This window comes from Pelodiscus sinensis, chromosome 25 (assembly GCF_049634645.1).
Source record: "Pelodiscus sinensis isolate JC-2024 chromosome 25, ASM4963464v1, whole genome shotgun sequence".
Lineage (NCBI taxonomy): Eukaryota > Metazoa > Chordata > Testudines > Trionychidae > Pelodiscus > Pelodiscus sinensis.
This window is the reverse complement of record NC_134735.1, coordinates 9,413,869-9,435,444: the sequence shown is the minus strand read 5'-3', so window position 1 is coordinate 9,435,444 and position 21,576 is coordinate 9,413,869.

Sequence of the window (21,576 nt, the reverse complement as noted above, 5' to 3'; positions counted from 1 at the left end):
GTTTTGTTTATCGTTGCCCAGGAGCAGGGCAGATTCTGCTGGTTTCCTTCCACATAGTTTTTTCCCTATTGATATTACTAAAGAGACACGCACCTAAAGCAAGCGCCCGTGAAGAGACTCATAACTCCGGTCATCTGAAGAAGTGGGCTGTGCCCACGAAAGCTCATGATGCCATCTCCATGTTTTGTTTGTCTGTAAAGTGCTACCAGACCATTTGTTGTTTTTTTCTGTAACAGAACTCGGCTAACTTGGCTACCCCCTGAAGCTCGTGAAGCGAGGGGCGGGCAGATTGCACACTGCATTGACCATGAGAGTCGTGCGCTGCCTCTGCCTCCAAACAAAACGCTGCTGCAGTTCAGTTGGCCCAGCCTGCAAATTCTAGGCACGCAAGCAATAGTGCCCTATCCCAGGAGACCATCTTGGTTACAACAATCTTGCACCCCACTGAGGCTATGCCTAGACAGCAGGATTCTTGCGCAAGAAGCTTTCCTCAGAAGAGATCTTCTGAAAAAACTACTTGCAAAAGACAGCGTCCACATTGCAAAAGCGCTTTTTCGAAAGATAGCGTCCAGGCTGCCTGAATGCTATCTCGCATGTAAGTAGTGATTGCTATGGACAGAATAGCCACCAGGGCACCTGTGCTTTTTCCTCTTCCCTCTTCTTCTGAAAAAACTCCCTCTTCCCCATCCACACACGCCTTTTTGCGAACGAGCTTTTTCGCAAAAAATCTTCTTCCTCATAGAATGAGGATTACCAATTGCGCAAAAAGCCCTCTGTTCTTTAGATTTACTGTTGAAAGAATACGCTTGCAGTGTGGATGTAACTCAAGTTTTGTTGGAAAAATGACTGTTTTTCCAATAAAACTATGTAGTCCAGACATAGCCTAAGATGAAGGAGGGCCACTGATACAGCCCACTCACTAGCCTCGGTTGCCCATAGCCAGTGGCGGATATAGGGCAGGGCGGCCACCCCGGGCCCCGCGCTTCAAGAAGCCCCACGCATGTGCGTGGCGCCACCGTGCATGCACCGTGTCAAAGGGGGGGGCCCGTGAATTTGCGCTGCCCTGGGCCCCACAAAATCCTCATCTGCCCCTGCCCATCGCTAGGTTAATGCAAAGCACAAATCAAATGCAATAGACCACCCATACTTTTATTCTGCCTACCTCTGCATGAGCCAATTTTTGGCAAAGCTGAATGATATCACCAGGCTGCCACATGGACCTGAAATATTAGTTGTCTTGAAGGGGAATCATAAAGGCCGTCACAACAAAGCCGCCAGTTGATGAGATGGAGCGGTTACATCGGCCTGCAAAGGCAGATTAACGAGGTAATTTTTAAAAAGGACATTTATGTTTGCAATGTTTGCAATGCCCAGGAAATCTCAGCCCAGTGGTCGTGTATTCACAAGCCGGGCCAAGACCAGAAATATTCTGTCCTTTATTATCTCCTGTGTTCCATGGAGCTTCTTACAAATTCAGCTGCTCAGAAACAATGTTACCAGCAGCCTGGATGCTGAAAGGGAAATACTTTACTTTAATTGTATGAGTAATTCCTACAGAAAAGATAATAAAGCCCTAAGTGATTAGTAATTATGATGAGTACAGCAACACGTGCATAACACAGCCACGCATACTTTTATTTCTTGGCTCCCCTATATTGCAAAGGGAAGTCTGCTGCTTATGAGAAGCTAGTTAAACACACAGCATGATGGGCTGGCTGTCGTAATTATACTTTGCCCAGAGATGCTGCTGGGGAGCTTCAAGGTGCTCTTCAAACACAATGTCATCCTCACTGTAATACCCCTATGAGACAGATCAGGACTATCAAGGTAGCTTGGGGAAGCTGGGGCAGAAAGGTTAAACGACATGCCAAAGGCCACTGTTGGAGTCATTGTCAGAGCTCGAAGCAGAATTCCATGTGCCTGGTTTCTAGCACTGTGCTAGGAGTCGGGCCTGACCTCTCTTACAAAGCCAAGAGCACCCAAACTCTGCTCAGCCAATGCCTGCCTTGATAATTTTCCAGAAACCCAAGGGATGAATGGAATTATTGCATGGGATGGTCTGCAGCCTTCAACACAGCTGTAGACCCTGGTGACCAGAGGTCTATGGTCTCAAAGGACTTGTGGGCCATCTGTTGGTATTATGAAGAAGGTCTACAACAGAAATGCATGGAAGGTATTTGTGCTGACAGCTGCCCTTTAGGCCGGTTCTTTGAATCATGGTTTACAAAGTCTATGTGGTTGGGGGTATAGGCTCAAGGCTCATGCAGGGACTTGACCAGGTGACTTCCGTTGACAAAGGTAGAACCTGAATAACTAGGGTCCTCTTTTCACTGCTTTTGAGCTCTCCTTCTATTCCGGCCACACATTCCAAAAATGACACACAGACCAATGCCACCTGCTGGGAGAATAACGGAGGAGAGGCATATTCTCAGTGTGAGGGAGGCAGAGTGATCTACGGCAGATTAATTGCACAATCTCTCCTCGAGCTGACACAGTTTGAGTGGGTTTGGCACAACGATCAGGACATGAGTGGACTTGACAAATTAGCTGAATGGCCCAGATGCCATGAGCGGCAAGTGGCAGGGGGGTTTTCATTCCTCAGTGGCAGACAAAAAATGCCTATGCCTGTCCCTAAAGACTTTGTTTTTTAATGAGAACCAATGTCTTTCTCTCTTTGAAAAACAAACAAACAAAACCTTATTTTTAGAAAACTACCACTTCCCATTAACCAGAAGTTGGCTGATTTCCTGTAACCACAGGCCAAATGCTACATTAGTGCAATCTATTTGGCTGAAACTTTCGGCTCATAAAAGTCTGGAATTGCAACATTACGGTTCCCACAGCAATCACAGGTGGCGATTATCCTCATTCTGCCGATTTCTGGGACAGAAGGTCTCCCTTCCAAACACAAGGGTTGTGTGTGCACGTGTAAATAAACAAGAGCTTATCTGTTTCTCTTACTGTCTTTTCAGGTTTACCTCTTCTATACCTACTGTTCTGAACAGCTTCTTACCCTGCTACACAATGTGGCACATCACACAATTTATTTCCACTTCGCTCTACTCTTTGTAACAGACATAATTCACGGTACATCCTGCATTATCCTCTCCTTCTGTATATCACATATAATAAATATCACCACAATAAAATGCATCGTTTGTGACATTCCTTATTAATGCCATCTCCTAGCAAAGAGAGATTACAGCGGCTATTATGAATTTATGTGGCTCTCACTTGAGAGACAAACAGGAGGCATACATCACTTTCGGAATAAAGCCCTTCATGTCTGCTGCTGGAATGTCTGTTAGGTGATGGAAACACACACACACACACACACACACACACACACACAATTTCCATGCATGCTCATTGCCTTCACCATAGCAAAAATGGCAATCAATATTTTCAGCAAATCAATGCATTCTAAGTGCAATGTTCTCAAGAAAGCAAAGAGGTATAGAAGCGTGTATGTGTGTGATGTTTCATCTACACTGAAAGCTGCGACATATGCCCACTTGCTGACACTCAGGGGCTATGTTTACACTGGAGGGTTCTTACACAAGAACACATCCACACTGCCACGTGCTTTTGCGCAACAGCATCCATGGCAGTGTGGACACTCTCTTGCGCAAGAAAGCTCTGATGGCCATTTTAGCTATAGGGATTTCTTGAGCAAGAAACCCCTGCTGTGCATCCACACTGCCAGCTTGCGCAAGAGCTCCTGCCCAAGAGGGATTACACCGGTTAGAAAAGAACGTAGTTCTTGCGCAAAAAGCCCTCTCTTCCAACGCTGTTCTTCTTGCGCAAGAGCAGGCGGGCACTGTGGACGCTCTGCGCAAGAACCGCCGTTCTTGTGCAAGAACCCACCAGTGTAGACATAGCCAGGTAGCGTAGGGTTTGGGTTATTCGCGGGGTCCAGTCAGGTTTGTACTTGTGGCAGCTAGCCTGTGGACCCATTGGCCATGTTACTCTGGGGACACTGCTAATTTTAGTGCATTGCTGGATAAAATCTAGTGTGAGTATGTTAGCATGAACTAAGAATCAGACCTGGGCCCCAAGTGTAGATACAGGTTAAGAACCAAGCAGCTCCTTGGCTCCTAAGCCACTCATCAGCAGATCAGTGTGACTTGTGAACATACCAGCTGTTTGTTGTTTTTCAAATTAGCCAGCCTCCAGGCCTTTCTCTCCTGGATCACTGATTTATGAGTGTAGATCAGCTGCAGGAAATGCTAAACAGAAACCATGCAGATACTTGGCCAGGCTTGAAAAGGGCTGTTTCATTTGGAAAAGCTCAGTAATGTTATAGCTGCTGGGGAAACATTCTGAGCTTTGCTTCCAATTTAAGGCATTTGCTCAGAGAGAGGATGCAGAATTGACCTTTAAGTGTCAAATTTGACACTGTCTCACCTGGTTTGAACAAATCCTTGAACTGGTTAACATATTATAACACCAGCTTTCCTTACATCCACAACTCTATTGACAAAAAGCGAAGTATGGGATACTTCCAGTCCACTCAATTATCCTAATTAGCACCAGGACTAAAATTGACAGGTAGTTCCCCCTCCCCCTTCTTATTCTGAGGGTCCCACTTTTTTCTCCACTCGAGATCATCTCACCTGAAGAAGTGGATTTTGCCCACAAAAGCTCATGATGCTATACATGTATATTTGTTAGTCTCTAAGGCTACATCTACATTGGCAGGTTCTTGCGCAAAAACTTGCCGGCTGTCTACACTGCACAAGCGTTCTTCTGCGAGTAAATTTAGTATAGCGTTGTAAAACGGGGCTTCTTCCCGAAGAGTTATTTCTCTCCCCATGACAAATAAGCCCTCCTGTGCAAGAGCTCTTCCACAAAAGGGCAGTGTAGACAGGCAACATGGTTTTCTTGTGCAAGAAGCCCCTATGGTTAAAATGGCCATCAGAGCTTTCTTGCTCAAGAGAGCATCCACACTGCCATGGATGCTCTTGTGCAAAAGCACACCTCTTGCGCAAAAGGACAGGGCAGTGTAGATGCTTCCTTGTGGAAGATTTTTGCACAAGAACTCTTCCGCAAAAGAGTTTTTGTGCAAGAAGCCGCCAGTGTAGACGTAGCCTAAGAGTTTGTCTGCACTGCAGAGTTTTTCTGGAAAAACAGCTGTTTTTCCAGAAAAACAATATTTACGTCCACACTGCTATTGTGTTCTTTTGCCAGAAAGTCGAAAGAACAGAGGGTTTTTTTCCGCTGGCAGTAAACATCATTCCAAAAGGAAGAAGCCTTTTTCTGACAAAGCTTTTTCAGAAAAAGGCATGTGTGGACGTGGAAGAGAGTGTTTTTTTGAAAGAAGAGGCCTCTAGGAAAAGCACAGGTGCCCTGGTGGCCACTCCGTCCACAGTAATCACAACTGAAATGTGAAATAGCGTTCATTCAGTGTGGATCCTATCTTTCAAAAAAGTACATTGCTTTTTCATTGCGCTTTTGCTCTGTAGATGCTTTCTTTCAAAATAAGTTTTTCTAGAAGATCTCTTCTGGAAAAGAAAATACAGGACTATGTAGCACTTTAAAGACTAACAAGATGGTTTATTAGATGATGAGCTTTCGTGGGCCAGACTTATTCCGAAACAAGCCTGCAGTCTAGACATAGCCTAAGGCACCACAGGACTCCTCATTTTTTTTCTAAAGTTGTTTTTAAAGTTACAGACTAACACGGCTACACCTTTGAGACTTCTGAAAATTGTTGTTTCCTTCTCTTTCCCACCATGCATGTTTAGGTTATAAAGATGAAAGCCTAGTTTCTAATCTAATTTTGCTCCAAGTCTGCTAAAGGGAACATGAGGTTTTATTTATAGGCCAACTCGGTTTTAAACCTATTTTGTATTTGGAAAGTCCAATTGTTTCTAGTGGAACATCGGGATTACACAAAATTCTAATAGTCGTTCACGTCCGACTGTAAGAGTTTAGCACAGTTCTTCCTCCATGTAGTCTGGCTTGCTGGAAGAACATGAATAATTAAAATCTGTTGCACAGTGGCTTGTTCATATTTAAATTGTATTAGTGTTGCAAACTGTCTTGAGCAATTTAATATTCATACCTTACATGGTCTTCTTAGAGCTGATACAGCACAGTACCTGATTTAAATTGCTGCTGTCAGTTTTGATTAAAATTTCAGTTGAACACAGTTGCAGGAAAATTAAATTAACATTCTTTCTGAGCAATGCTATATAATTTAATGTAACAATTAATACAACTGAATCATGTAACTGCTAAGAGAGGTTTAAATGCAGCCCAGGATGGGAGGAAGGCAGGAAAACATTGCATTTTCCAATCTAAAGGATGTCAGGACTGGGCAAAGAGAAAGCCAACAAATTGTCAGTGCCATTAAGGAAAGAAAATAAATAAAACCTAACATTTCTATGAGGAAACTCATTTAGCTTTTTAGAGGAAGGAAACAAGCTATCAATAAAAAACTCATGGGGGTCTTTTTTTTTAATTAGGTTAATTTGACATTTTATGGAAGCAAAAAATAATGATTATTATTGTTTTAATTTCTAGCCCTGTTTGACCAGGTAGGGCTTCCCGAGCTGGCTTCTCCAGGGATTTTCTCGTGTCTCTTTTGTTCTTTGCTCCCAAATGTATTTCTGTACAAGGTGCTAATGGAAATGGCAAAAGGTCAAATCTCTCAGCTGCAGTAACTGAGTCACAACACATTAAGCCTTGATCAGGTCCCAGATGATGCCCAAATACACTGAGACTGGCTTCTGATTTTTATCTCTAAGGGCATTGGGATGGTCAAGACAATATCCCCAGTTCCCCTTTGTATGTGTGAGGCTGGCGTGCAGATAAGGCCGGTTTGGCTGATACAAGCCAATAGAAATTTTCACCCAAACTCTGAACCCAGAGTTTCTTTGGGTATGTCTACATTACAAAGTTAATTCGAACTAACAGACGTTAGTTCGAATTAACTTTGATAGGCGCTACACTAGCACTCCGCTAGGTCGAACTTAAGTCAAACTAGCTTAGCGCTTAGTTCGAACTAGGTAAACCTCATTGCACGAGGACTAAGCCTAGTTCGAACTTACTAGTTCGAAATAAGGGCTGTGTAGCCCCTTAATTCGAACTAGTGGGAGGCTAGCCCTCCCCAGGTTTCCCTGGTGGCCACTCTGGCCAACACCAGAGAAACTCTACTGCCCCCCTCCCAGCCCCAGAGCCCTTAAAGGGGCACGGGCTGGCTATGGTGCCCGTGCCAGGTGCAAGCCTGCCAGCACCCAGCCAGCAGACCCTGCACCTGGCATGCCATGAGCCAGCCACCCGATGCCCCCCAGCCCTCCGCCTCTTCCCGGGACCAGGCTGGCGGCTCTCGGGAGCCTGGCCAGGACCGCAAGAGGCGGGCACCCGCCTGGTCTAGTGCAGACATCGTGGACCTCGTCCACGAACTCCACACTAGGCACAGGAAAGTGGCCAGCTAGGGCAGGAGAGCTGCCAGCCTGGCCACCCAGGAGCAGGTTTGCATGAAAATCAAGGTGGTCCACTGAGACCCCCGACCCTGAGCCCTGAGCTTAGAATGGCCGTACTGGGTCAGACCAAAGGTCCATCTAGTCCAGTAGCCTGTCTGCCGACAGCAACCAACCCTAGGGACCCTGGAGGGGATGGACCAAAGACAGTGACCAAGCCATTTGTCTCATGCCATCCATCTCCAGCCTTCCACAAACTTTGGGCAGGGACACCACTCCTATCACCTGGCTAATACCACTCCATGGACCCAGCCTCCATGACTTGATCTAACTTCTCTTTAAACTCTGTTCTAGTTCTAGCCTTCACAGCCTCCTGCAGCAAGGAGTTCCACAGGCTGACTCTTTGCTTTGTGAAGAAGAACTTTCTGTTACTAGTTTGAAGCCTGCTACCCATTCCTTTCCTTTGGTGTCCTCTAGTCCTTCTATTATGGGAACTAATGGAGAACTTTTCTGTATGCACCCTCTCCACCCCACTCATGCTTTTATAGACCTCTATCCTATCCCCCCTCCGTCTCCTCTTCTCTAAGCTGAAAAGTCCCAGTCTCTTTAGCCTCTCTTCATATGGGACCTGTTCCAAACCTCTGATCATTTTAGTTGCCCTCCCCTCTCCCAGCCTCTCTCTTCCCGTCTCCCACCTCTTTTTCCCAGTTTCCCCCAGTTTTGTTCAATAAAGAAAGATTCTATTTTTGAACACACGTTTTCTTTATTTTGTACATCAGGAAGGGGGGCTAGGGAAGGGTAAGTGGAAGGAGGTGAGGGAGGAATGGGGTACGCGCCCCCGATGGGGAGGACTGGGCTGGCTCTGCAGGCTTCTTGGGGTGGAACCTCTCCTGCAGCCCCCCGATTGCCCTCTCCCCTCCGGATGGCAGCCTGTGGCAAGTGCAGCCGGGGTGATGGCCAAGTGCTGTGATGTTCCGCGTGTGGGCACTCAGGGCACTCCAAGCCAGGACTGCTTTGCAAGCGGGGCACCCCTGAGAACTGTCTGTCCGGGGTGGGGGTCGGGTCCCTTTAAGCACAGCCCTCGGCTAGCCTGAGACAGCAGCTCCACGCTCTAAGTCCTCATCTGATGCCCTGCCGGCACTGCTTCACACCCCTTAATTACACCCCTTAACTACACACCCCTTAATTCGAACTAGCTAGTTCGAACTAGGCTTAATCCTCGTGGAATGAGGATTACCTAGTTCGAACTAAGCGCTCCGTTAGTTCGAATTAAATTCGAACTAACGGAGCGCTAGTGTAGCACCTATGAAAGTTAGTTTGAACTAACTTTGTAGTGTAGACATACCCAAAGGGAGTATTATTGTCATTTTATAGATGGAAAGTTGAGGCCCAGACAGATTAAGAGACTTCCCCAGGTAATGAAGGGAATCAGTAGCAAAGCTGGAGATGGAATCCAGGCCTCCTGAATTGTATCAAGTGACTTCCTCACAGAACCAGCCTTCTCAGCCCTGGTTTGATAGGAGCTGGAACAACCTAACTACAACTAGAGAGATTTGGGTCGGACACAGAGTTGGCTCTGTTCTGTCATACCAGCACAGAGATGCAAATTTCAAGCCCACGGTATTTCTGGTGTTGTTCTCTTTCTCATTTAGATTATAAACTCCATAGGGCAGGGCCCTTGTCTTCACACCTGTCTGGCAAAGTGCCATACCCATCAATGATGCAGAGAGTATAGATTGATCATAGAGAAGCAGTAAAGTTGCCACATTTGGGATCTTGCTCCAGTGACATCTTGGACTTATAAACTACTAATGCCCATACTTTAGTGTAGGGCACTAGAAGGGTCTGCTAAGGAACCAAAAAAAGATGTGAAGATGATAAAGGCTGAAATCCTTCCCCTGAAGAAAGCTCTCCATGACACACCTCCGACTGCCACAGTTTAAGAAACACTGATCTAGATCATCCCTGAGAGATGTTTATCTAACTGGCTCTTAAACATCTCCAATGAATGACAGAGATTCCACAACCTCCCTAGGCAATTTATTTAATTGTTTAACCACCCTGACAGGTAGGAAGTTTTTCCCAATGTCCAGCCTAAATCTCCCTTGCTTTAATTTAATCCCATTGCCTCTTCTATTCTCAGAGACCAAGGAGAACTATTTTTCCTCCCTCCTCCTTGTAACACTCTTTTAGATACCTGAAAAGTGCTATCATGTCCCCTCCCAGTCTAACTAACTAAACAAGCTCTATTCTTTCAGTCTTCCCTCATTGATCATGTTTTCTGGGCCTTTAATAATTTTTTTACTCTTCTCTGGACCCTCTTCAAATTCTCCACATCTTTCCTGAACGAACTGTTGTGCCCAGAACTGGACACAATATTCGAATTGAAGCCTAATAAGTGCAGAGTAAAGCGAAAGAATGACTTTTCACGTTTTGCTCACAACACTCCTGTTAATACATCCCAGAGTCATGTTTGCTTTTTTTGCAACAGTGTCACACTGTTGACTCATATTTAGCTTGTGGTCCACTATGATCCTTATATCCCTTTCTGCAGTACTCCTTCCTAGACAATCATTTCCCCTTCTGTATGTGTGAAAATGATTGTTTCTTTCTAAGTGCAGTACTTTGCATTTATCCTTATTAAACTTCATCCTATTACCTCAGACCATTTCTCCAGATCATTCTGAATTATGACCCTGTCCTCCAAAGCAGTTGCAACCCCTCCCACATAGTATCATCTGCAAACTTCATAAGCATACTCTCTATGACAATATCTAAATTGTTGATGAAGAACAGAATCAGCCCCAAAACTGACTGTCAAGGGGTACGCCCCCGTCCAGGGGCTCGGCCCCCTCCGACCGGGCCTATACGGTACTCCAGAGTCCCTAGGCCCAGGCCCCGGCCCTTCTATTAGGGTATGCACGGTAGCAGAGTCTCAACACGAAAGTCTCGGCCCTTCTATCAGGGCATATATGGTAACAAAGTCCCAACACAAAAGTCTCGGCCCTTCTATCAGGGCATATACGGTAGCAAAGTCCCAACACAAAAGTCTCGGCCCTTCTATCAGGGCATATACGGTAGCAAAGTCCCACCACAAAAGTCTCGGCCCTTCTATCAGGGCATATACGGTAGCAAAGTCCCACCACAAAAGTCTCGGCCCTTCTATCAGGGCATATACGGTAGCAGAGGCCTAGTTGCTCTGCGAAGCCTCCCCTGGCCCGGGGTTTGTTTGTCCAGGGAAGGGGAAAACGGGTGGTAGGGGGACCCGGGCCCTCCCTCTCCACCGGGTCCCAGCCCAGGGCCCTTTAGGCAGGGTCTATGGCTCCTGCCGGCTTGGCGGGGGATCCGGCCGATACACGCCGAGCCAAACTTTGTATCCCTTGCCCTGGGCTGCTTCCTACCACGTCCTGGTTCCCCCCGGGCCCCTTCGCCTCTCAGGCAGTACCTGTCGGGGTTGAGGGCGCGCTCCTGCCACTCTGGGCCGGCGGCTGCTTTCTCCGTGTCCCGGTTCAGCGCGGGCGACGACTCTGGACCCAGCAACTGCAAGAACTCCGGTCCGGCCTGGTCTCCTCCTTCTCCCTGGGGCCTCCCCGCCTGCTGGGCTCCTCCTGCCTTTATACCCGGCCGCTGTTGGGAGCATGCCCAGCAGGGTCGGAGGGGCGGGGCCTTCTCTGCCAGCTGGGCCTGAGCTATCTCCTGCTCGTTAGTGCGGGGCCTGTCCGCCCCGTCACACACCTCCCCCCTTAAATGGGTAGTTACCGTCTGTTTTGCCCAGGTTTCTTCTTCTCCTAATCGGGAAAAGAAATCGGCATTCATATGAGTCTTACCCGGGCGGTGGGCCACTTCAAAATCGTATGGTTGCAGTGACAAATACCATCGCATTATCCGAGGATTCGTGTCTTTCATACTATGTAGCCATCTCAGAGGGGCGTGGTCCGTGACCAGTCGGAAGTGGCTACCTAACAGGTAATACCGGAGTGCATCTGTGGCCCACTTTACGGCCAGCGCCTCTTTTTCAATCGTGGAATATCTCTGCTCCCGGGGAAAAAGCTTCCGGCTCATATAGAGCACCGGATGCTCTTCGCCGTCCACTTCTTGGGCTAGCACGGCTCCTAGTCCTCTCTCAGAGGCGTCCGTCTGGAGGATAAAGTCTTTAGCAAAGTCTGGGGGGAACAACACGGGTTCTTTTACTAGTCGTTGTTTCAATGTGTGGAAAGCCTCTTCACATTCTGGTGTCCATTGTACCTTTGTCGGCATGGAATTCCGAGTCAGGTCTGACAGTGGTGTCGCCAATGTTGAGAAGTCAGGTATGAATCGGCGGTAGTAACCTGCCAGTCCCAGAAATTGCCGAATCTGCTTCTTCGTTGTCGGCCTCTTCCACTCCTGGAGGGCTTGTACCTTGTCGACTAAGGGTCTCAACGTCCCCCTCCCCACCGTGTATCCCAGATAAGTCACCTCCCTTCGTCCCAAGTGGCATTTCCCGGGGTTTGCCGTGAGGTTCGCGTCCTCGAGGGCTTTTAATACTGCTTCCAGATGTTGAAGGTGCTCCGGCCACGTTTGGCTGTAGACGACTATATCGTCTATGTACGCGGTGGCGTATAGCTGGTGAGGGCGTAATAACCGGTCTACTAAACGCTGGAAGGTGGCGGCCGCCCCGTGGAGGCCGAAGGGCATTGTGATGAACTGGTACAGCCCGAACGGGGTGGGGAAGGCAGTCTTTTCCTTGGAGGTCGGGGTCAACGGGATTTGCCAATAACCCTTGGTTAGGTCTAGGGTGGAGAGGTACCGAGCTTTTCCCAGCCTCTCGAGTAACTCATCCACGCGTGGCATGGGGTAAGCATCAAATCTTGAGATGGCATTGACCTTCCGGAAATCAATACAGAAGCGCATCGTCCCGTCGGGTTTTGGGACAAGCACGATGGGGCTGCGCCACTCGCTGCGAGATTCCTCAATCACTCCCATCTCCAGCATCGCCTGGAGTTCTCTTTCCACCAGCCCCCACATCTTCCGAGGTAGCGGACGGTGTTGGTCCCGAACCCGTTGGCCTGGTAGGGTGCTTATATGATGGCTTATCCCTCTGGTCCGGCCTGGCTGGGAAGATAAGACGTGGGCGTATTTCTGGACCAAGCGGGATAGCTCGTCTTTTTGGCCCGGGCTCAGTTCTTCCCCCAGAGTGGCTGGTTGATCCGGGGGTGGGTCGGCGGCCGAAGGCCCCAAGTCTTCATCAGGTGGGGAGGGATTGATCACGAGTCCTTCCTGCACTTTCCATTTTTTTAGTAAGTTTACATGGTATATCTGTAGTCCCTTCTTCCTCCCCGTTAACCTCACCTCGTAATCGACAGGCCCCACTCGGCGTACCACCTCAAACGGCCCCTGCCATTTGGCTAGTAACTTGGACTCTTGCGAGGGTAAAAGTAGGAGCACCCGGTCGCCCGGCTCAAACGTCCGTAGTTTTGTCCCTCGGTCGTAGTATCTGGCTTGAGTTTCTTGAGCCTGTAAAAGGTTAGTTCGAGCGAACTCGCCTAACTTCTGCAAGCGCTCCCTCAATTGCAGCACGTAGGGGACCGTTCCCATCACCCGGGACTCCTGCCCCTCCCAATCCTCTCTCAGGAGGTCAAGGATCCTCCGAGGTTGTCGCCCATATAGGAGTTCAAAAGGGGAGAACCCCGTAGAGGCCTGCGGTACCTCCCGCACCGCGAAGAGTAAGGCTGGCAACATCTTGTCCCACCCCCGGGGGTCCTCTTCTACAAATTTGCGGAGCATTGATTTCAATGTCCGATTAAAACGTTCCACCAGTCCGTCTGTTTGGGGATGGTATACGGTCGTCCGTAGTGCGTGGATGTTTAACAACCGGCACAGCTCGGCCATCAGTTTGGACGAGACATTGGTGCCCTGATCAGTCAGTATCTCTTTCGGTATTCCCACTCTAGAGAATACCTCCAGGAGTTCCGCGGCTATAGTAGCGGCGGTGGTGTTCCGTAAGGGCACTGCCTCGGGATACCGGGTGGCATAGTCCACTATAACGAGGATATATTGGCACCCCGAGCTAGCCTTCTCGAGGGGCCCCACCAAGTCCAACCCGATCCGCTCAAAGGGGACCCCTACCACTGGTAGAGCCACCAGGGGGGCCTTGGGTACCCCCTTTGGGTTGGTGCGCTGACATTCGGGGCAGGATTCGCAGAACTCCCTCACCTCCCGATGGATCCCGGGCCAAAAGAACCTCTGGGCCACCCGCTGCAGCGTTTTCTCACGGCCCAGATGTCCTGCCCAGGGACTGGCATGGCCCAATCGCAGTACCCCCTTTCGGTACCTGGCGGGGACGAGGAGCTGCACGGATTCCTCGCCCGTCTGCGGGTCTAGGGCCACTCGGTAAAGCCTGTCGTTCCGGACCTCAAACCTCGGTCCTTGCTGACCCCGTTCGCCTCCGAACTCTTTGTCCTCAGCCTCCTGGATTTGTTCCCAGGCTCGGCTCAACGTTAAGTCCTCTCTCTGGTCTCGCATAAAGTCTCCCCGGGCGTCTAGCCACTCCGTCTCTCCCTCCTCTATGGGCGGGGTTGGGGTTTCTGCTGAGCCCGACGTCCCGGCCCTAACTCCCGGTTCGTCCTCGGGTTCGGGGTTCTCACCTTGGGCCACCACCGTCCCTGTGCGAGGCCTTCTTCCGGTTTCGGGAGGGTCCTGCTGGGCCCACTCTTGGACCAACCTGCGGAGACCAGGCCAATCTCGCCCCAATATTACCGGATACGCCAGCTGTGGGGCCAACCCTACCCGACAAATCCTCTCCTCGCAGGCATCCGCAACCCTCACCCAGGCCGTCGGGTAGGCCTTTATATCCCCGTGCACACACTGTAGCAGGACTGGCCCCCCTGCGGGTTCGGGGCTCTTTACCAGGCTCTCCTGTACCATGGTCTGGCTACACCCGGAGTCTATCAGGGCTCTGACGAGAGTCCCTTCTACCCGTACCTCCACTACGGCCTTTGCCGGCCCATTTTCCCGGGCCCTGTGCCCTACAGTCGGTACCTGGGCGTATCCACTGTCCTCGGTTGTCTCCGCCTGCAGCCTCCGCGCCTGGGAGGCTAGTAACCCTTCCTTTAGCTCCTGGAGCAGCTGCCCTTGTTGCTCCAGTTGTTGCGCTACCCACTGCTGCAACGCCCGGCTCAGCTGCAGGAGTTGCCCCCTCTGCCTCTCAGCCGCCTTTTCTATCCATCTCACCACCTCCGTTTCGCTCTCCGCCCGGTTGGGGCATTCACCCCACCGTTCCTCCCCTAGGTTCAGGGGTGGCATGCCCACATTCCCCACCATGTTGTCAAGGGGTACGCCCCCGTCCAGGGGCTCGGCCCCCTCCGACCGGGCCTATACGGTACTCCAGAGTCCCTAGGCCCAGGCCCCGGCCCTTCTATTAGGGTATGCACGGTAGCAGAGTCTCAACACGAAAGTCTCGGCCCTTCTATCAGGGCATATATGGTAACAAAGTCCCAACACAAAAGTCTCGGCCCTTCTATCAGGGCATATACGGTAGCAAAGTCCCACCACAAAAGTCTCGGCCCTTCTATCAGGGCATATACGGTAGCAAAGTCCCACCACAAAAGTCTCGGCCCTTCTATCAGGGCATATACGGTAGCAGAGGCCTAGTTGCTCTGCGAAGCCTCCCCTGGCCCGGGGTTTGTTTGTCCAGGGAAGGGGAAAACGGGTGGTAGGGGGACCCGGGCCCTCCCTCTCCACCGGGTCCCAGCCCAGGGCCCTTTAGGCAGGGTCTATGGCTCCTGCCGGCTTGGCGGGGGATCCGGCCGATACACGCCGAGCCAAACTTTGTATCCCTTGCCCTGGGCTGCTTCCTACCACGTCCTGGTTCCCCCCGGGCCCCTTCGCCTCTCAGGCAGTACCTGTCGGGGTTGAGGGCGCGCTCCTGCCACTCTGGGCCGGCGGCTGCTTTCTCCGTGTCCCGGTTCAGCGCGGGCGACGACTCTGGACCCAGCAACTGCAAGAACTCCGGTCCGGCCTGGTCTCCTCCTTCTCCCTGGGGCCTCCCCGCCTGCTGGGCTCCTCCTGCCTTTATACCCGGCCGCTGTTGGGAGCATGCCCAGCAGGGTCGGAGGGGCGGGGCCTTCTCTGCCAGCTGGGCCTGAGCTATCTCCTGCTCGTTAGTGCGGGGCCTGTCCGCCCCGTCACACAGACCTTTGAGGAACGCCGCTTATTATGCCTTCTAGCATGACTGTGAGCCATTAATAACTACTCTCAGAGAATGGTTATCTAGTCATTTATGAACCCACTTTATACTAGCGCCATCTAGGGTGTATTTTCCTAGTTTACAGCCCCTCCCCGAGTTACGAATGAGTTACGGACCAAACACTTGGCCGTAACTTAATTGGTTCGTAACTCAGACCCCATTGAGTTACATAGTGACCATGCTGTTCATAAGCACGGGTCGCATTCGTAACTCGAGGACCTCCTTTATGACCATTCCATAGGAGCTTTGGTCGTAAATGCGAACAGTTGTAAGTCGACCATTCGCAACTCAGGGACCGGCTGTATTGATAAGAAGGTCATGAGAGACTTTATGAAATGCTTTACTAAAGTCTAGGTATACCACCTCTACCACTTCCCCCTTATCCACAAGACTTGTTATCCTATCAAAGAAAGCTATCAGACTGATTTGACAGGATTTGTTCTTTACAAATCCATGCCGGCTGTTACTCCTCACCTTATTATCTTCCACATGTTTGCAGATGAATTCCTTAAGTACTTAGCATATTAGCTTGACTGGCACAGAAGTTAAGCTGACTAGTCTGTAGTTTCCTGGGTTGTTCTTATTTCCCTTTTTATAGATGGACACTATATTTGCCCTTTACCAGTATTCTGGACTCTCTCCTGGCTTCATGTAAAGATCAAGTGGGAACTACATGAGGCCTGTATCTCTTGCTGATACTCTGGCCTGGGATGGATTTCATATCAGTCTGGCAGAATCTTATTAATGGATTGTTTATTCAATTAATTTTGTCCAGTGCCTGTGAAAAAAAATCATGTGTAGATGTATTTTTCCACTGTCCATCAACAAAGTTGCATGAATCAAATAACATTTGTCAAATACATTATTCATGATAGGTTTTTTCTTTCATTTGTAAATAATTCATTCACAAATATCTGTCCTGGAGCAAATAGTGTGATACATTCTGCTCAGTTTTGGGGAGGCTTTTGCTGTTTTCCACATTTTTGTGCCTCCACATTTTTCACCTGCCATAGATGTTTTCCAGAATTGCCTCTGCCATACAGAAAGCACGTGAAAAAACATTTGGTCTTTTTTGTAGTGGTTGGTTTTGCTCGCTTTTTTCCCTTTTTGGCATTCTTTTCACTTTCAATTCATGTCATTTGAAAATGGGGTGTTTTTCACTGAAAAGATTCCCCATCGTAGCAGTTTTGCCATTGGCAGGCTGGTGCTGCTTTATGAAAGCATGTGTTTTGGAGAAAAGAAAGCCCATTCTTTGAGGGTGGCATCAATAACATTGCAACTTTCTGACCCTGATTATGGTTACGCCAGGCCCTAGCGGAGATCAGAGTCCCATTGTGCGGTTGCTGCACATGCCCAGAGAGGCAGCCCGTCCTGAAAAACCTGACCATTCTAATATACAGGACAGACAAAGGGTGCAACAAGCTATTCTAAAAAATGCAACATGTTCCCTTTTTGCTATAGAGATTGTTAGCTGCACTTTATACACACATTGTATTCCTAGTGGGTTCCAAGCCCCCAACGCTCATTAAATATGTAGCTTGGAGTGATAAAAGACCTTGACTATTTCAAGTGCACAAGGCTCTCCGCTCTCTGTTCTTCTTTCAGACCCTTCCAACTGGCATCAGCACGGCGGCTTTTTGCATGTGCGTCTAAACACGTTACAAAGGTTTGCTTTCCATACACTGGTCTGACAACTTGAATAACACAGTTTAACTGTTACATTAAAGGGCCTTTGGACATTAAATTCAGAAAAAAAACATGCACCCCTTGCTGTTTGCAAAAATGGCTTGAGGCAAAGCCTCCAGAAGACATCTGTGAGATGCAGCAAGATCCAAACAAAACCCTCTGTCGCTCCCCAGTAGCACAGGGGCTGGGGGCTGTCTGGAACTCTCTTTTGGGGACTGCTCGGAGTCTAATGTCATCAGCAGCCATTTGCAAATTGTTTACATGCAGGGCTGGGCCCAGAGGCAGTTTTTCGGAGATGAATTATTCAGCGATTATATTAGTGACAAACTTTCCGAAAATGTCAGGAAAGCTATGCGGGGAATGTTAACTGTTCCCAAAGCAGAGAACTTCACCAACTGGACCCTCAGGGCTCTCTCATCAGTGCCCTCACTGTTATCTCCAGTGTTGTCTTTAATACACAGGCTCTATAATCACAGCATCTCCTGCGTCATACCTAGGAAATGCCATGCCAATCTCCTGTGCACAAGGCTCAGTCAACACCTGAGCTCAGCCAAAGATAGGGAGGGGCTAAAGCCTCAGCTTGTGAAAATCAGCATAGCTCCATGGACGTCAATATACACACAGGGCCCTAAAGTCAATTGGCAACATTGATTTCCAGGGGATGAGGTGCAGGCCTGCTGAGTGTGACATCTGATTGGTTTACACAGTTCGGAGTGGCGTAGGAGGGGAGACGCGAAGCTAATGAGCAACATGCATGGAAACCAGACGGATGTATGGGCCCGATTCACGCTCCTTTCCCTCCGGCATGAATGCGGGATCTTCTTTCAAAGCAGCAGCTCACTTTCTGTGTTTCTGAATTACAGAAGATGCCCAGAGTGATTTGCTCAGTAAAGAACTAATGAGTCTGGCCCAGGCTGTCCATGCTGCTCAGCGGGCAGGAAGGACTCAAGACTTTATATCTCTGGAGCAGGGACTTGTGTAGCTCCCATTGCTGAATTATCTCAACGCTTCCCATTTTGTCTCTTACCACTGCATGATGTGATTCTCATGCTGGGGAAGGAGGGACCACCAGGAAATGGGGAGAAGCGCTGCTGCTGTTTTAATTTATCCTATTCCCCCTGACCACCACAAACAGGAGTCCATTACAAACAAATGTACAGGTGGGAGGGCTAGAACCAACACTTCCTTTTCCAGAGGGTGGACATTTGAAACTCTCTACATTGGGACTTTCTGGTCCAGCAACATCTGTGGTCCAGCAGGACCACAGATGTTCCAGGAGCAGAGTCCCAGGGAAGGGCTGATGGCTGGAAGCTCTGTCAATGGGCAAGGCAACAGTCTGCTAAACATGGTACATGACCACGGGGTTGCCCAGTGGGGCTGGGAGACTGGCGCATAGCTGCAGGGCTGCCTGGCAGGGCTGGGAAGCCCAGTGGGGCCAGGGCTGTGGGGCCAGTGGCAGGGAGGAGCAGGCTGGGAGGCTGGAAGCCATGCCAGGGTTGGGGGAGCAGCCAACCCTGATCTTCTCTAGTCCAGCAAAATCCCTCATCCAGGACCAGTCAGGTTCCAAGAGCTCTGGACCAAATAGATTCAACCTGCATTCTGATCTCTTTTACCAGTGACTAGAGAAATGTATTGAACATTTTGGTCAATGACAGGGGAAAAGAGATAAAATCACCCCTGAGAATGTTTGCAGAAGGCAGAAAGACAGAGGGCAGAAAGACTGGGGGGAGGAGTGGTAAATAATGAAGAGACAGAACAGGGGACAAAGAACAACCTGGATCGTTTGGTAAGCATAGGTCTGAGAAGTAAAGGTGTGTGTGCTTCAGCCTTTGTGCCCTGCATGGCCTTGTTCCAGGGCCACGGTCACAGCCTGGGCTACCAGCCACCAGGATTATACAACTAGCAAGACAGCATGTAGGCCAGAACTCTTAATCCTGGACAGCAGAGTCTCTGGAAAAGACTTGAGGGTCATGGCGGATAATTAACTGAACACAAGCTCCCTGGAGAGCAAGAATTAGTGCAGTCTCTGGCCTGAACTATGCAGCACGGCAGATGAGATGATCCCGGTGGACGCTTTTGATCTTAAAATCTTTAAATCCATTAAAATTCTGTGTCACACAATGTAGAGAAGCCTTGCTAGGGAAGAATTGCTCTGTGCCCTTGCTCTGCTTAATGTCTGGGGCTGGCGTGCGGCTCATGGGCTGGTGGCCTGAGGCCTGGTGAAGCTCACCCTTGTGCTCCCTGTTCTTGTGTTCTCAGGGGCGCGTCCTTTCATAGAATCAGAATCCTAGAACTGGAAGGGACCTCGAGAGGTCATCAAGTCCAGTCCCCAGCCCTCATGGCAGGACCAAGCACTGTCTAGACCATCCCTGACAGATGTCTGTCTAGCCTGCTCTTAAATATTTCCAGTGATGGAGATTCCACAACCCCACTAGGCAATTTATTCCACCCTGACCGTTAGGAAGTTTTCCCTAAAATCCAACCTAAACCTCCCTTGCTGCAATTTAAGCCCATTGCTTCTTGTCCAATTGTCAAAGGCCAAAGAAAATAATTTTTCTCCCTCTTCCTTGTAACACCCTTTTAGGTATGAAAGCTGCCATCATGTCCCCTCTCAGTCTTCTCTTTTCTAAACTAAGCCCAATTCTTTCAGTCTTCCCTCATAGCTCATGTTTTGTAGACGGTTAATCCTTTTTGTTGCTCTACTCTGGACCTTCTCCAATTTCTCCACATCTTTCTTGAAATGTGGTGCCCAGAACTAGACACAATCTTTCAACTGAGGCCTAATCTAGGATTACCATATTTGAACTTTCAAAAAAGAGGACACTCCCGATTGGGTGTGTATCTGTAACAGCATCTATCAACTCACGCTGTATTATTGTGGTATATAGTATATAACAGTGCTTTTTTTGTGACGGTACGCACCCTGGGAGCGAGCACGCATGCCAAACCGAATGGAAGTGGCAATTAAAGGGACCACGACTATCTTTTTTCTTTTTTTTTTCCTTGACAAAGCCCTAATACGGGCATTTTTTTTAAACAAAAAATAAAAGCACGGGTATCTAGTATATAACACATTAATAAAATGTGAGTTGGTAAATACTGATACTTCCTCTCACGAGTGTCCTCTTTTTTGAAAGTTGAAATATGGTAACCCTAGCATAATCAGCACAGAGTAGAGAGGAACAATGACTTCTCATGTCTTGCTCACAACACTTTAATAAAAGAGTCCCATCTCATACTATGTTACGTTACCAGCTCCTATGTGCAGCTTGCTCAAGGAGGTGCCTGATTTACCAAGTGGCTTATTAGATTTTCCAGACACTGCTGCCTAAATAGATGTTGTGAATTACCCGCAGATAGAGCTGCTGTGTGAAACAAACATCGGCCAAGTGGCCTGTCAAGAAAAAAATCCTCATCTCCTTGAACGAATTCAATCATGAGAACAGGCAACAAGAGCAATGAATCCAGGGACGGGGCTTCACAAGAGCAGAACTAAGGCTTGTGATCAGAGCTGGTTGGTGCGCTTTAGGAGCTGGGCTGTAGTTTGTAGGCCACTCCCACAAACTTAGACTGCACAGCAATTGCACCACAATGCCTTGGTGAGAGAATTAGCAGGGGAACATAATGGCAGACCCAGGGTGTCTTCGCTATTGTGCTGTTGAGTGCAAAATAGCTTCATCTCTTCCTCACTTGACTCAGAAGCCCCCAAGGTTAGGAGTCAAAGGCATACCTCAGAATAGGGCAGCAGTAGGACACAGTCCTGACCTTCTCCTCAGAGAAGAATTTCACCCCATAGCTCCCACACTACTAACCCAAATCCCTTAATTCACCTTAGCTCCTCATATTATGGACTCTGAAGCATTAAGCCCCCGAGGGAAGAATTTATACTATTCCCATGCAGGACCCACTGGATTGGGCCTTGCAGGCCCTCTTCTGCCTTGGGAGTGGCATATAGCTGCCTCAGTGGGTGTTTGCCCAGTGCTTGTCATGTAGATTCATACCCTGCTCCTTCCATTTGTCCCCATGGACCAATAGCACCGCAAAGGCGTGTAAAGCCAACAGACCCAGGTTGTCAGCAGGTGAGATTGAACCTGGGACCTGAGGGACTAAAGCCATAAGCCTCTATCCTCATGAGTTAAAAGCCCGTTGATTCTTACCTAAGGCTGTAGAGCAGATTTCCTTTTCCCTTCTCAGTGCCTCTGGGTTACAGCTGCATGAATGGTCCAGGAGCAGGCCTGG